The following is a 16,554-nucleotide window of genomic DNA, read 5'->3' as shown; positions in this document are numbered from 1 at the left end:
GGTTTGATCCCTGGGTCTGGAAGATTCCCTGGAGAGGGAAATGGCAACCTACTCCAGTACTCTTGCCTGGAAAATCCCATGGGTGGAGGAACCTGGTAGGCTACAGTCCACGGGGTTGCAAAAAGTCCAACACAACTGAGCGACTTCACTTTCACTTTCTTTTTTTCACACTTCAAAGACTTTATCTCCAGATATAATCAAACTGAGGGTTAGAACTTCAACACACTAATTTTAGGCGAAAACAACTCAGTGCATAACACAATGTTTCATAAATGAGATAAGACTTGAGATGGGCCAAAGTATGTATGTGGAGTGGGTTGCCATTTTCTTTTCCAGGGGATCTTTCCTACCCAGGGATTGATCTCCTACATTGGCAGGCAGATTCTTTACCACTGAGCCACCAGGAAAGCCCCTAAAGTATGTGGGAGGAGAACGCCATTGAAGTACATAGTATATATTCACAAATTTTAAAAGTCAAGGGCAAGTGCTGATTAGTGCAGGAGTCATTAGGAAGTAACTGCAGATTCTCCAGACATCAGCTATAGGCAGAACGGGTCATGTCGGTTCCAGCTATGATAGTCACCCATATATGAGGACTGGAAGCAAGAGCTTCACTAATGACAATGGAAATAGAAATTTTCAGAGAAAATTTTCCAGAAAAAGAAAACAAACTTACAATAGCTTGGAGGGAAAAAAAAATACATATATTTATGACTATGAGGCAAGAAGGTTTTAAAAAGCTCTATAAGAATGAGAAGATGGTGAAGGAAAAAATGTTTAAATATGGTAGTGATCTCAAGGTAGAACGGCAAACAAAACAGCCACTTGACAACAGATTCATCACTGCTTGCCTGGGGCAGAAATCTTTGACCACCTCAACAGCTGCAGGAGCTCTCTAATCTCTGGTAACTCACCATCAATGAACTCCAGTGTTCAGGTGGCCATCATTTTTTTCTGCCTTTGCCACTGGTTTTCATCTTCAAAACATATGTACAAATTGCTCTCTCTTTGCCTTGGAATCCCAAATTATGAATCCTGGTGAGCTGGTGTGGTATATTAAAAAATATATTTGGTGTTTGTTTCTGATTCCTAGGACAGAGCACCTGAAACCTTTGAAACTTCCTTAGTGATAGGAGTGTCTTCTGTAATTCATAAGGAGCTTTGGAGCACATGCTGATGAGGTGACTAGCTGGGGGTCCCTGGATAGCCCCAGGATGGGGCTGGTCACTGGAAAGACCAAGTGACTGGAAGGGTTCTCAGTCCCACCCACTGTCTCAAGGAAAGTAGGAGGGCAGAGAAGGCTGAATATTGAGCTCTAGAAAAACTCTAAAGCAAGAAGATTTGATGAGTTTCTGGGTTAGGGAATATGTGGAGGTTTTGGAAGAATGTACTTGCAGACATCCTTGGTGCCTCAGACAGTAAAGAATCTGCCTGCAATGCAGGAGACCTGGGCTTGAACCCTGGGTCGGGAAGATCCCGTAGAACAGGGAATGGCTACCCACTCCAGCTTCTTTGCTTGTAGAATTCTATGGAGAGAGGACCCTGGAAGGCTACAGTGGACAAGACTGAGCGATTAGCATTTTTCACTTCATACCCAGACACAGCAAGGAAACTTCACACCTCCCACTCCTGCCATGCTTTGCCCTATGCACATCTTCCATCTGGCTGCTTCTAGGGAGTTCACTTTTATAATAAATCAGGTCATGTAAGTAAATGTTTCCCTGAGTTCTGTGAGCCATTCTAGTACATTATTAAACCTGAGGAGGGGATTGTGCAAACTTGAATTTATAGCTGTTTGGTCTGCAGTATCCATGACAACCTGAATTTGAAATTGACATCTGCAGTGGGGGCACTCTTGCAGGACTGAGCCCTTAATCTGAGGGATTTGATGCTATCTGCAGGTAGACAGTATCAGAATTAACTTTGTAGGACACCCAGTTGTTGTCTGCTGAGAACTAAAGACTTGCTTGATGTAGGAAAATCCCCACTCATCTGGTCTCAGAAGTCTTGAGAAAAGGGAAGAAAGATATAGTTTTCCCTTACAGGTGGAGTCAATACCAGAGAGCCTCATGTTCGGTGAATTTATCTCAGATTAAACATCTACAGTTACACTTTTCAACTATGTAAATGTATAACTAGTAGCATTCGGCATCCCCATCCTTGAGCTCCAAATTATCTTCAAATACTAGTGGATATTTGAATGCATCCTTAACCATCTTAAAAAACTTTCTCCTTATATATTTGAAAGTTAGGATATGTATTTATCATTTTTATTTTTAAATAACTTGATGCTGAAACAAAAAAATTTGGTACATATGTGAATACAGACTGTATCAGCATTGTGTAAGTATGGCAGCTGCTGCTGCTGCTTCTAAGTCACTTCAGTCGTGTCTGACTGTGCAACCCCAGAGATGGCAGCCCACCAGGTTCCCCTGTCCCTGGGATTCTCCAGGCAAGAACATTGGAGTGGGTTGCCATTTCCTTCTCCAATGCATGAAAGTGAAAAGTGAAAGTGAAGTTGCTCAGTCGTGTCTGACTCTTAGCGACCCCATGGACTGCAGCCTACCAGGCTCCTCCGTCCATGGGATTTTCCAGGCAAGAGTACTGGAGTGGGGTGCCATTGCCTTCTCCTAACAAGTATGGCAGATCCAGCTATAAAGTAAAAAGAAGAGAAATCTCTCTTCACTTTGTTATTTAGAAACCATCAACTAAGCAAGGCTAGGCATGATTTTTCATGTGAGGGAGAAACCAGGGCAAGCAATCTTTGCTTTAGAAGATCTAGTTCTAGGTTTTGGCTTAAAAACAATGTCATTGTTGAATCTGAAGGGCAAATTTGCCACATGATAATCATAGGGATGTCATAAATTGCATTCTTTCCTTCTCCCCAAAGAGGTTATTATAGAACAAGGATTATTTTGAAAATGTCATCAGAGATGTGGAAAAAAATAATCTCCCCCTCTAGGTAGAAGATAATAAAAGACTAAGGAATCCTGGTGGATTTTCAGCTAACAGAGGGCACAACCTTGCTTTCAGTTAAAGCAAGAAAAAATGCGACAAGGTTATATTTCTTTTGTAGGAACCTGCTATTTTTATTTTATGGTTATTAAGCCTTTCCTTCATGCTCAAGCTCTTACAGAAAATGCAAAAAAAAAAAAAGTTTTCAAAATGGGTTAAAATCTTAGGAGAAAAAATTCTGCTCTCAATAAGGTTACCTTTGGAAAGAGAAAAAACAATTAAACACAGGCAGCATTACACACTTTGCAATGTTTTTATGGAGACTGAGGGCTTCCCTGGTGGCTCAGCTGGTAAAGAATCTGCTGCAATGTGGGAGATCCCTGTTCAATTCCTGGGTCGGGAAGATCCCCTGGAGAAGGGAATGGCTACTCACTCCAGTATTCTGGCCTGGAGAATTTCATGGACTGTCACAAAGAGTTGGACATGTCTGAGTGACTTTCACTATGGAGACTGCAAATGGGCAGTATGACTGGGCTTGGGGAAAACGTTTACTCATTTTTCTTTTTATCTATTCCTTTTATTCCATGGGACATTTCAAGGCAGCAAGATCAAGAGCCAGTCTAGAGGTAAAGGGATTTCCAAGAGAGGAAAGATTAGTCTTTAGTTGTGAAAGATGGGAACATTTTCCACATATATGAAACAGGGTAAAAGAATAGATGGGGGAGAGTGGGTGTAAACTAGAAGTAGACAAGTCTGTTTAGTTTAAAAAAGAAAATGACAAGTGCAAGAATAGTGAGTTCAGTTTCTCATTTTTATGCGCATGTAGGTTTAGTTCTGCAAAGTAAAGGAATTAGAAACATCTGTTCTAGTAGTACATCCTAAGCTATAATTTTTGTCCCCATAAAATTCCATGTACCTTAAATGATGAGTGCTTAATAACTGGGCATATAGTTCTCATTGTGTAAGATCCTAGAGATGTTGAAGTTTGAAAGTGAAAACTAGTTGTTTATATTTGATGAAAATATTCAGTGGTGAAGACTGAGAAGATTTGAAGATCCAGAAATTAATCTATTCAAGATCTACTCAAGACTAAATTTTATTCCCATAGCTATGAAGCAAAAGCTTTAAATTTTTTCCCCTGTGCTGAAAGCCTACTTTAGAACTAGTTTCTAGGGCTATTTGAAACACAAGCCCCAATCACTGCATTAGCTAATTTCACACACTTGCCAACTTGTCTACAATACAGATGGGAACCGATGTGGCAATGTTGCCCTGTGCCCTACTGACAATCTTCTCACATAAAGTAGAGATCACCCTATTGGGTGGAAATGTGACTGGTCAGTGATCTCAAAATAAAATGCTGCTGCACACTTTTTCCACTTAGGACCTGTGGACAGAGTGGAGGTCAAGTAGAGTTGAAAAGGTCAAGTGGCTCTCAGACAGAAGTCACTGTTTTGTTCTTTCAAATGGTGTCAGAGTCACTGCTCCAGAACAGCAGAAATAATGAGCATATGTACTTGGCCTGAACCCTCCATGTTTTACTAACTATAGATCACATGCAAGGCTACCCAGTTGACTCTAAAAGTATCATTCAAGTTGAACTTGAATTTCCCTGGCTCTATGGCACTTCCTAGTGTATAAGTTACAGGGTCTTGAAAGCTGCAGGCTATTAAGTCACTGAAGTGAATGGCTAACAACAAGGCCTATTGCCCTGCAGATTCAGATATACTGCAGGTCAAATAATGACTGGCAATTTGATCTCTGGTTCCTCTGCCTTTTCTAAAACCAGGTTGAATATCTGAAGTTCACAGTTCACGTATTGTTGAAGCCTGGCTTGGAGAATTTTGAGCATGACTTTACTAGTGTGTGAGATGAGTGCAACTGTCATGGCACTCATAAGAATATTTTAATTCTACACTTGAACCAAGTGAATATTGAAGTCCAGAATCAACAGTCAGCTTTCTGGGATGTAGGGGACATATTTTCTGAATGCTATTTTAGCCTGTGAGTGCCCAAAATTTTACATGTCACAATCCATTTTGAGGGCTTCCCTGGTGGCTCAGTGGTAAAGAATCTGCCTGCCAGTGGAGGAGATGTGAGTTCAATCCCTGGATTGGGAAGAGCTCTTGGAGAAGGAAAATGGTAACCCTCTCCAATATTCTTGCTTGGGAAATCCCATGGACAGGGAAGCCTGGCAGAATACAGTCCATGGAATCAGAAAATAATCAGACATGACTTAGCCACCAAACAACAACAACAATAATACATTTTGCAGTATATAGATAGAAGTGGTGTTCATAAATGCAAGACAGTGTGAATGTTGATGTTGTTGATAATGATGGTTGTGGTGGTGGGAGTGATGTTGATGACAAAGATGATAATGATAAAAATCTCTTACATTTGACTGTTTTCCAAAGCTCTTATATTGTCCAGTGCAACACTTATAAAAGTGATTATACAAGTTCCATGCTGCTGCTGCTGCTAAGTTGCGTCAGTGGTGTCTGACTCTGTGCGATCCCATAGATGCCGGTGCACCAGGCTCTGCCGTCCCTGGGATTCTCCAGGCAAGAACACTGGAGTGGGCTGCCATTTCCTTCTCCAGTGAATGAAAGTGAAAAGTGAAAGTGAAGTTGCTCAGTCGTGGCCAACTCTTAGCGACCCCATGGACTGCAGCCTACCAGGCTCCTCCGTCCATGGGATTTTCCAGGCAAGAGTACTGGAGTGGTTGCCATTGCTTTCTCTGATACAAGTTCCGTGGAGGCTACAAAATTTGGGAATTGAGGGGTTAGTAGTTTCTCTTCTGTGCTGTATTTTCTAGATGTTTAATATTCCAAGAAATTATTTTGTAAACTTTTAGGAGGTAGATGACATATACAGAATTTCATATGGGAATATTTCATTCCCTTACCCTAAAACATCCCTTACCCTAAAATCCTAAAAGTAGAATATTAAAAATATTAAGTGTCTGGGGGAATATATTTTATGATGCTGTCAACTGATGTATGGATATATAGAACCATAGTGCTGGAGGTGACCAGGTTACATGCCATCCAGTTCCATATCTTCATTAAGCGGATAGGGCTTTGAAGATCAGAGAAGTTACTTGACAATTTTAGGGCTCCATACCAAATTAGAGGTAGGGAAGAAATTATAGTCCAAGCTTTCAAACCCTAGGGTCTTTCTTTTTATTACATCTTCTAAGATGGAAGACTAGCCCCAGGCTTCCTTTATCTTTGCCCAGTCTCTAAGTTAACCTTGCCACACTTTCACTTATCACCTATTCTTAGATTTTTTTATACCTTTAATATCTTGGTTCAGGAATTCAAAAGTTATCTCCATGACCTCCAGGCTCTCTGCTGAAAGGACCTCTCCATGAATCATTTATCTTTATATGGATTCTGTAATATGGTTTTATATCTGTTTAACCAATGAGGAAAACAATATCCAGAAAGTAAGATTTGTTCAAGGTCACACAGCAGTTAGTGATATGAAGAACCAGGCCAGGATACTGTCTGATAGCTAATCCCCTTTTCCCACATTTTTATTTATTTATTATTTTACAGAATAAGGGCTATTACTTTGAGTTTAATTGCCAATAATTGTCTTATCTAAGTCAGTTAGTTATGTCAGTTAATCTTCTCATTGGCAAATAAAAATGTCAGTTAATCTTCTCATTGGCAAATAAATAAATTCAGGATAATTATATCATTTTCAAGGTCACAGTGTTAGCAAGCAGCTATCCAGGATTTGAACCCAAATCTAACTTCAGTGTACTGCTGCATTGACCATACTCTGCTGACTTTGATTTTTAATTTGAAAATAGAAAAAAACAAAAATCATAATAAATTTTGACAGAGACAGTCTACAGTCACAAAACAACTTTTAATATCAATGAAATCAACAGTCTTTTGTAAGTAGACAGCATAGATGTCTCTATTAAGGTCTGGAAAATTAGGTTCCTCTCCAACTTTTACTCTTTATTGGCTTCAAAATCTTAAGCAAATCACTCTGAATTGCAGTTTCCTGGCCTTTGACAGATAAAAACTGATGTATACTAATTTGTAGTACAGTTCTGAGATTACAATCTGGAGAGTCAGAGATGATTGTAAATTGGAAGACCCTACTCACTGAGAGAGGAGACCTACAAGCATTCTTAGAACCTTCCAGCCAAGGTAAAAATGAGTATTAGACAAAAAGATTTGCTTGCTGGGTACATCTCTGAGGTAGACAATGATAATAGCACTTTATGGATAATTTAGAAATGCCTGTAAACTATGAAGCACAATATAAATGTGATAAACATAACTAGAAAGTGAGTAAAATCATGTTTACCAAGTTTGTAATTTAAGAGGAAACAGATTTTGAAGGAAAGAAAACTTATTTATACTTTGTGGCTTGTTTTTGACACAGTAATTATTTTTGTGACTTGATGGAGTTGAAACTGAAAGCCTCATAAGTGAGGCATCAGATAAACTGGTATGAAGCAATCACTTTACAATATTTAGAGCACTCCTGGGAGTTTTGAAACTGTTTATATGCCATTTTAAAACAGAGGATTATGCAAAATGAGAGAAGAGATCACTTTTACAACTTCACTCATATTATGGGGGGCTTTAACTTGATATTCATAGATTGATATTTTAATGAGTTACATAAAGTCTCTCCCTTAATGTTTATGACATGTTTGTTCCTGTAAGCTGCATTTCTGGGAACTTAAAGGCCTAAACACTTCTAATACTCTAAAAGCCACACAGGTAAAAAAGAAAAAATGCAAGCAGATTGGATTAGCTGGCATAAAAAACAAAGCTTGTGCATGTACAACACTGAGGAATTAAAACTGGTACCTCAGTCTAAATAAATATGATGTAGAAATAAATTTCTGTTGCACAAGAGTAGTTTCTTTAAACATATTGGAAAATGTCTAGCTAGTCTTTGCACCATTCAACCTAAAAATAGAGAAGGAAAGGGAGATAAAGTTAGAGAAGAGAGCTTCTGGCAAAATGAAAAATTACCTTTATTAGAGTGGCACCTACTTCAGCTGTATTGTAGCTAAGTTTTGTCTTAACTGGTGTTGTAAATCCTGATTTCCAAAGATTTATAGTGTGATTATAAAAAAGGCTGATATAGACCCTTCAAATGTCCAGCCCTTAAGATTTAAGTTGATTCATCGATGTACAGTGACTGATATATAAAAATTTAACAGTGGGCTTATCAAATATCAGAAATATTTTAAATATTGATATATTTCTAAATATTAGGTACCATATAAATCTATATGACAGCTCTATGACATAATTTCTATTTGCATCCAAATCCACATCCAATATTTAAATTGAGTCTCAGAGTAGTTCAGTGATTATTCCAAGGTCACACAACTAATAAATGGCAAAGCCAGGATGCAAACCTAGAGAGGTTAATTCTGAGCTCCAATTGTTTAATTGTGTAGAAGTTAAGCTCATTAGTTCCTATCACCATATCTAAAACAACACAGAGCATCTTCATTTGTTTTTATGGAAATAATTGTTGCAAAGTTCTCAGGACAAAAAAAAAAGATTTAAATTCATTTATCTAGGGAATAGGGACAGCATATTAAAAAGCAGAGAAATTATTTGCTGACAAAGGTCCATCTAGTCAAAGCTATGGAGTTTCCAGCAGTCATGTATGGATGTGAGAGTTGGACTATAAAGAAAGCTGAGCACTGAAGAACTGATGCTTTTGAACTGTGGTGTTGGAGAAGACTCTTGAGAGTCCCTTGGACACCAAGGAGATCAAACCAGTCAGTCCTAAGGACATCAGTCCTGAATATTCATTGGAAGGACTGATGCTGAAGCTGAAACTCCAGTACTTTGGCCACCTGATGCAAAGAACTGACTCATTTGAAAAGACCTCAATGCTGGGAAAGATTGAAAGTGGGAAGAGAAGGGGACGACAGAGGATGAGATGGTTGGATTGCATCACTGACTCAATGGACATGAGTTTGAGTAAGCTCTGGAAGTTGGTAATGGACAGGGAGGGCTGGAGTGCTGCAGTCATTGGGTCTCAAAGAGTTGGACATGACTGAGCCACTGAATTGAACTGAGGGCTTCCCTTGTAGCTCAGCTGGTAAAGAATCCACCTGCAATGTGAGAGACCTGGGTTCAATTCCTGGGTTGGAAAGATTCCCTGGAGGAGGGAACAGCCACCCACTCCAGCATTCTGGCCTGGTTGGACTCAACTGAGCAACTATCACTTTCAACTTTTCAAAGTAAGGGATGTGCAAATTATAAGTAATAGTACCACAAAGTTTTAAATAACTTTTTACTGACACTTTACCCTAATAAATACTGCTGCTGCTGCTGCTGCTGCTGCTGCTGCTGCTGCTGCTGCTAAGTCGCTTCAGTTGTGTCTGACTCTGTGCGACCCCATAGACGGCAGCCCACCAGGCTCCGCCGTCCCTGGGATTCTCCAGCCAAGAACACTGGAGTGGGTTGCCATTTTCTTCTCCAATGCATGAAGGTGCAAAGTGAAAGTGAAGTCAGTCAGTCGTGTCGACTCCTAGCGACCCCCTGGACTGCAGCCCACCAGGCTCCTCCGTCCATGGGATTTTCCAGGCAAGAGTACTGGAGTGGGTTGCCATATAAATACTAGACAAGAATATATCTGAATTAAATAATAAAGAATATGTCTCATAAAACTTTGTTATTCTGGAAATAAAACATATTTTTTGTGCATTGCTTTCACTTTACCATTTTTCTTCAGAAACCTTAGGAAGTCAAAATCTCTATATGTTATCATTTGATATTTTTGAAGATAAATTTTTTGAAAGTGTAGGAAATTAATACCGTAATTTATTTGCATGTGAAACTGTGTCTTTTGGAGCTTTATAAAGTGTTGATAAGCAGATGCCCTTAAGATTACCGCCTTCAAATAAAAAAAAATTTCAAAGCACTTGCACATGGTATAGAACATAAAAAAGCAAATGTTATCTGGTATGAGGGGTAGAATAATTTCTATTTTGATTTTTCTCACCTTCCTTTCCTTACTAATGTATCTGTTCTATGATAATGTTAATATCCCTTGAAAGTGAAAAATCAAAAGCTATAGAGAGTACTCTACACATACAGTTTTATCTATACATATTCTATAGAAATAGCATATTTGCTTATATTTATCCATAAAGATTTGTGGTTTGTATCAAGTTGTTTTGAGGATCAACTAAAAAAGAAAAAAGCCAAGTCATTAATTTATTTGGTTACTGTCTGAAAGTGAAGTCGCTCAGTCGTGTCTGACTCTTTACGACCCCGTGGACTGTAGCTCACCAGGCTCCTCTGTCCATGGGATTCTCCAGGCAAGAATACTGGAGTGGGTTGCCATTTCCTTCTCCAGGGGATCTTCCTGACCCAGGGATAGAACCCAGGTCTCCTGCATTGCAGGCAGATGCTTTAACCTCTGAGCCACCAGGGAAGCCCTTTAATAGAGAAGCAGGAGTAATAAGTGACATTTTAGAATGACTTTTCAATACAACTGGAGATATAGTGTACATTCTGTATCCAACCTGGACAGTTAATCTGTGTCCTGAATCTATCAAACAGTGAGCAGAACATTGTGAATTTAGCAAATATTGAAACTTGTGCCTAGTCACTCAGTTGTGTCTGACTCCTTGTGGCCCCATGGACTGGGGGACCTGCCAGGCTCCTCTGTCCGGGCAAGAATACTGGAGTGGGTTGCCATGCCCTCCTCCAGGAAATCTTCCCAACCCAGAGATCGAACCCAGGTCTCCTGCATTGCAGGTGGATTCTTTACCACTTGAGCCACCAATCGCACTGAATTAAAAAAGAAGAGACAAATAGGAATTTCACTGATCACTTCAATATAATAGCAATATTGACACTGACTATTCCTATATTTACTTTAATGACTGTATCCATGAAGTTCAAACTCTTATTTTGGGAATTGGTTCTTATACTCATAACAGCTTTCTGAGGTATAGGGAGTTTTCTAAAAAAAAATATACATATGGCAATGGAGTAAGAGAAAGTTTAAATTAATATCTATCTATATATCTATTTCAATATCCAGTTGGCTTTATTTTTCAGCTGGATAGATCTTGTTACGTTCCTACATATAAACCACCTACCTATACATTAAGACTCAGTTCTTATACCTCATACATACATCTTTCCAAATAGAGATTATTCTAATTCATTATCTAATGCCGACTGCCTATATGTTAATTTGGCAAATATTCAGATATTAGTTTGTGACCTTTCTTTAGTCATTCTATTAAACCACTGTTGATCTTACATATTAGCTTCTCACCTACATAATAATCATCTTGCTAGCTTGGTTTTTCTCTTAGGTTGAAAATTGGTAGTTCCAGGACTAGGTTCACTGGTATATCCAACAATACATGTATTTAGTTTGGTCTAATACATTTTATAATTAGACTAAATATGAAAAGAATTTGACCTTTTTCTTCTGACATATTTTCCTTATAAGTTTATGAGTAAGTTCACGTGTTCATTTATTCATATTTTATTTTTAATAATGTAATAGCACTCAGGAACCCTCTACTCAATCCATAAGACAGGATTTTAATTACATGTATCTAATAATATATTCCTTTCCTTTCTCCAGCAAATGTAATTACCATTCTGTATCACTTGTATTCATCATTCTCCTTTTTCTAGAGTTTTATTGCATATGTATAATATCCATTAAAAGTATATTTTTATAACTTTAACTCTACAAAAAGTTAAAAAGGCAATATAAAATATTTTGGAATTTTATTTTATATTTATTATATTGCTAAGCTTCATCTATATTATGTATCTTCCTGTAGTTCATTTGCTTTGATCATAGTGGGTTTAAAAACACATGAAATAATTTTCTATATTTAAGGATTGGGAGATGAGAGTTTCCATAAAAACTTAAAGCTTCAGCTTCTCTGAAGCAATCGTATGAGCTGGAGATACTTGTTCTGCATTTTTATATGTGACTTATCAGAGCTTAGAAGCAGCTACTGCTTTCCCTGGGGACTGACATACCCCTGGCCCACTTCACTACCTTACCTGGCCACATTGTGGAATATGAGTTTGTACTTCCCCTCTTAGACTGGCCTTTAGTAATTAACAGAAGTAGCAGTTGATTGTTAAGAAAATCAGAGTCTTAGATTTTTTAAATGCGTTTTAAAAAAAGATGATAATTTAAAAAAATGATCTATTCCAGCTGATTCATGAGGAGACAGTTATTGCTGCTCCGTGTCAGGTGGTACCCAAGCATGTATAAGAAGGACTAACAATAAATATTTCTCAGCACTTGCCTTGGGTCTTTCTGAATGTGACCTTTAAGAAGCAGCAGTAGCTATTTACCAAAAGTCAGAAAAGGATTATTCTCTGGAATAATACATTTCCTTGATTAGTGCTTTAAATTTGTTTACCCCATCAACATTTTACCCTAGATCTCCGGAGAGTAAAAGAAAATGTTCTAAGGTTCTATGTTTATATAGTCAAGATACATTGACAAATTGAGGCATTCATCCAGATAATTTAAGCAAAGAGCCATTATATTAGGAAAATAATATTGTTGACTAGGATCCTTGGTCAAACTGACGTGTTTTGGCAGTCTACATCAAGCAAACATTCTCTCTTATTCATTTGTTCATATACTGGACTATTCTTTGAGAACTTACTATGTGCTAGGCATTGTCCTTGTAGTTAATGTCATAACAGCTCTCTTTTGATAATATTCATTCATTGCTACAATGTATTTTAAAAAAAATACTTGAAAAGTGAATTAGTAAAAAATTTAAAACATTTGTTTTCCATTGATTTCAGGTTTTTAAACTTTTCTTATGGATGTTAGATCCAAACAAGAAGAATTATATCTAACCTTACCTGAAAAAATAATCACAAGGAAATAAATATCCCTTTAAAATATCTAGATAGAAATAAAACTCATCTATAGCAATAATGCAAACAGCCAACTGAATGCTATGATTAGTTTATTAGGAAGGTAGAGATATGGAAAAGAATGTACAAATCTACAGGGAAATGTAGTACAGTACCTGATAGAAAAGAGAATTAAATAACTACCAATCAGGGAAATGTTCGCTGAGAAGAAGCCATCTAAGTGAACATTGGTAGTTTCAGGCTTTAACAAGTCTGGGGAAGCATGCACTGGTGGAATGCGTACTTAATGACAAATTAAGTGTATACCACTCTGAAAACTGAAAAATGTAGAACACATAATTCTGTGAAGGCAATGTTTTAGTTGTTTTTGCAGTTATTTAGCATGTCTTTAATTCACAAAAAGGCCTCTGCCTTTTCAGTTGGCCAAGTGAGAAATGGTTCAGGAACTTATGGCCAGCTTATGATTTTTACTTCAGACACAAATGCTACAGCATCAGCAGACAGGATTCCACATTTAAATTTCAAAGAATTTTTTCCTAGAGAGTAACATAAAATGTAACCCTGAAAGGAATCTTTAGATGCTTTGCTTATCATAAATATTCCAATAAGGTACAACACATTAATGGCTAATACTCTTTTCCACGCTGGGTAAAAATTCAACTGAGCCCAAATAAAGAGGGATAAAGAAACATTTTTAATATGTTACTTTCTTTCAAAAGTCATAGGTCAGCAATAAAGAAAAATACTCTCAAAGGAAAAGAAAGAACTTTGACAGTATGGGTCAAATAAAATGTTTATGAAAATTAAGTGGCTTATTAAAACATGCATGGTCAAATAAGAGGAAGGAGTCCTTGTAAGTTAGGCATAGAGAAGAAAAATTGAGGAGCAACTCCAAAAAAGCCATATGTCTATTCAACAGAACATAACAATGACTTCAAAACTAGTTAAATCCAAATTAGAAAGTGATGAACAAGAAATAATGCCTACTCAAAAGGGGACTGCAGATAGTCATAGGGGAAAAATATTGTCAATCTATGCCAAAACCAATACAGAATTGTAAAGTAAAAATTAAAAATAAATAAATAAATTAAAAAAAAAAAAAAAAACTTTAGATAAAGGAGCTTGTCATTTACAAGTTCCCCCAGAAGGACAAATCACCCCCAAAGAACAATAATGTTAGCTTAAATTATTAGAAGACACCTGTTTTATATTTTAATTGTTTTTCATTTCTTTTTCCAAATAAGTCAATTAATTCTAAATGCTTAGAAAGAATAAGACAATTCAGTGTAAAGGTTGCTTAAAATACTCAGTATGCAACTGTACACACATGTCTATTAAAAAAATTTACAGAGACTTTTTTTGCTATAAACATATTACATTTATAAAATACACAGATCCACTCAATATTAAAGATATGGCTTACACTTTAGTATGCAGAAATATAATAGGATTCACTTGTATTAATTTCCAGAGATTTAGATTGAGCGAAAATGCAAATCCCCAATCTTACAAAATTACACTTATACAGTGTTCTGGAAATGACAGAATTATAGAAATGAAAACCAGATTAGTGGCTGCCAAGGATTAAAGATGGGGTGAAGCTGGAGGAAAGTAGGTGTGGCTCTAAAAAAGAAACAGGAGAGGTCCTTGTGGTGATGCTGTTATTGTTTATCTTGCCTGTACCAATATCAATATCTTGCTTGAGATACCCTACTATAGTTTTGTAAAATATTATCATTGTGGGAAACTGGGTAAAGGTAACATGGGACCTCTGTATTATTTCTTACAACTATATCGACAATTATCTCAAATAAAATGTTCTATTAAAAAGTATGATGTATCAGAAATCCATGGCTATTAGTTGCTTTGAATAAGTGAAATGAAGTAAAATAATTCCAAAAAGGATGATAAAAGACAAGAAGAGACTATTTTTTGAGGAATCCTGAGTATGGATGTATGATAAATTTTATAATTTACTTCTAGACCCAGGTATATTGAGGGATGAAATCAGATAGAAAAATTTTAGCTTCAGGGTATAATAGAAAAATCTAACCACTTGAATTTTTGAGAAAATATTATATACATAGAATAATGCTAAGTTCTCAAAGAAGTAGGCCTATATCAAAGAACGCCTTAAGTTCAAAAAGTAAACAATGTCTTACAAACTTTAAGTTAGGACTAGATTCTAACATAGTTAAAATCCTTTCTCCATGACTCTGGTAGTGAGATTTTGGTCACGTGATTTAACTTTTTGAACTTCATTTTATTCATCTGTGAAAGAGGACTCATGATTCCTTCCAAGGATTGAGTATGATATCTTTTGTAAAGATCTTATCAGTCGGTCAGGTGCAGTATGGATATCCAACCAATAGTAGTTATTGCACTGTTTTCAGGGGTTCAAGAATCTGAGGCAAAGACTGAGCCTCCACTTTCTTGAGCAGTTTACCCATGTGACCCAGCACACACTTTATGGCTGTGGAGTATTGTAGCCATTCATACAATAGCTCCAAAGCTAATGTCACTGATGACATACATTTCCAAGGGCCCCTAAGTGTCCTCTGTACTATTATATTCTAATGGAGAAATGGCAGGAATTCATTAGCTAAAATTTAAAAGGTGGAAATATATTTTAAGAGTTGTACATATCCAATAAAGAAAATAATTCTCTCAATATGAAGATGCTTGCCCAGAATGAAAACAATCTGCCAACACAGTTAAGCTGACAATAAAACCCTTTGATCTAGTCAGTCTGGAAACTCAGTCAGTTTCAATTCCTTTCCCTCTAGCACCTTCTACATCCAGTGACATGTTAACTCTTATGAATTAAACTTTCCAATCTCCCTCTTACTGATTCTTCTTCTTCTTTTACTCCACCTTACGTGCCAAGACACAAGTATATGTTATTTTTCACCTATATCTATAAGGGATCAAACCAGTCAATCCTAAAGGAAATCAACCCTGAATATTCATTGGAAGGACTGATGCTGAAGCTGAAGCTCCAATACTTTGGACACTTGATGCGAAAAGTCACCTCATTGGAAAAGACCCAGATCCTGGGACAGATTGAGGACAGGAGGTGAAGGGAATGACAGAGGATGAGATGGTTATATGGCATAACCTACTCAATAGACATGAGTTTGAGCAAACTCCAGGAAATGGTGAAGGACAGGGAAGCCTGGCATGCTGCAGTCCATGGGGTCACAGAGTTGGACACGACTGAGCAATTGAATAACAAATATCTATGCAATAGCCTCCTTAATGAATCCTCACTTTTTTGCTGCTAGGTATAATCTGAGAACACAATTATACTGCATATTCTTACCAATGGTCTTTCCAGGTGGCTCAGTGATAAAGAATCCACCTGCCAGTTCAGGAGAGGCAGGTTCAATCCTTGAGTCAGGAAGATCCCCTGGAGGAGGAAATGGCAACCCACTCCAGTATTCTTGCCTGGAAAATGCTATGGACAAAGGAGACTGGCCAGCTACAGTCCATAGGGTTACAGAGTTGGACACGACTGAGTGACTGAACACAAACACACACATTCTTTCCAACAGTTACCGCAAGCCATATCCTGAAAACTCATAATGTTATATAATTTCCTGATCAGAAGAAATCTTTGGCTGTAGCATAATGTTTGAACTCCTCAGTCATGGTACTTTATATCCTCTGTAATCTGACCCCAATTTCATGCCAACCATCTCAACAAAAT

The sequence above is a fragment of the Oryx dammah genome, unplaced genomic scaffold (genome assembly GCF_014754425.2).
Source record: "Oryx dammah isolate SB20612 unplaced genomic scaffold, SCBI_Odam_1.1 HiC_scaffold_2, whole genome shotgun sequence".
Taxonomy (NCBI): domain Eukaryota; kingdom Metazoa; phylum Chordata; class Mammalia; order Artiodactyla; family Bovidae; genus Oryx; species Oryx dammah.
This window is presented reverse-complemented; position numbering follows the sequence as displayed.